The following is a 425-nucleotide window of genomic DNA, read 5'->3' on the forward strand; positions in this document are numbered from 1 at the left end:
TCTGACTGAATTTTTAGTGATTTTTAGCTGAATCTGGCTAAATTTTTACATTTTAAATGGTAACCGCTGAATCTAGCTGAATTTTTTTGTGATTTTTAGCAGAATCTGTCGAAATAATTAAGACTTTAAATAAAAAAAGAGAAATTGTTAAAAATGCCTCTTTTTCAATACCCTTTTTCAAAAATGCCCCTTTTGAGAGTCCATTTTTAAGTTTGCCCTCTTTTAATTTTTAATGACCATTTTACCCTTATTTGAAACAAAATTAGGTCCACAAAATACAAAATATTTTTTGGCGGGAAAAGTGATCCCGAAATTTTCCCGGCAAAACACTTGTAAAAAGCTTGAAAATACCTTGTAAAATTTTCCCGTAGAATTTTGCCCGCCGGTAATGCGTCTGAGCGGGTAAAAGTGATTCCGCAATTTTT

Source organism: Arabidopsis lyrata (assembly GCF_000004255.2).
Source record: "Arabidopsis lyrata subsp. lyrata unplaced genomic scaffold ARALYscaffold_8, whole genome shotgun sequence".
Classification (NCBI taxonomy): domain Eukaryota; kingdom Viridiplantae; phylum Streptophyta; class Magnoliopsida; order Brassicales; family Brassicaceae; genus Arabidopsis; species Arabidopsis lyrata.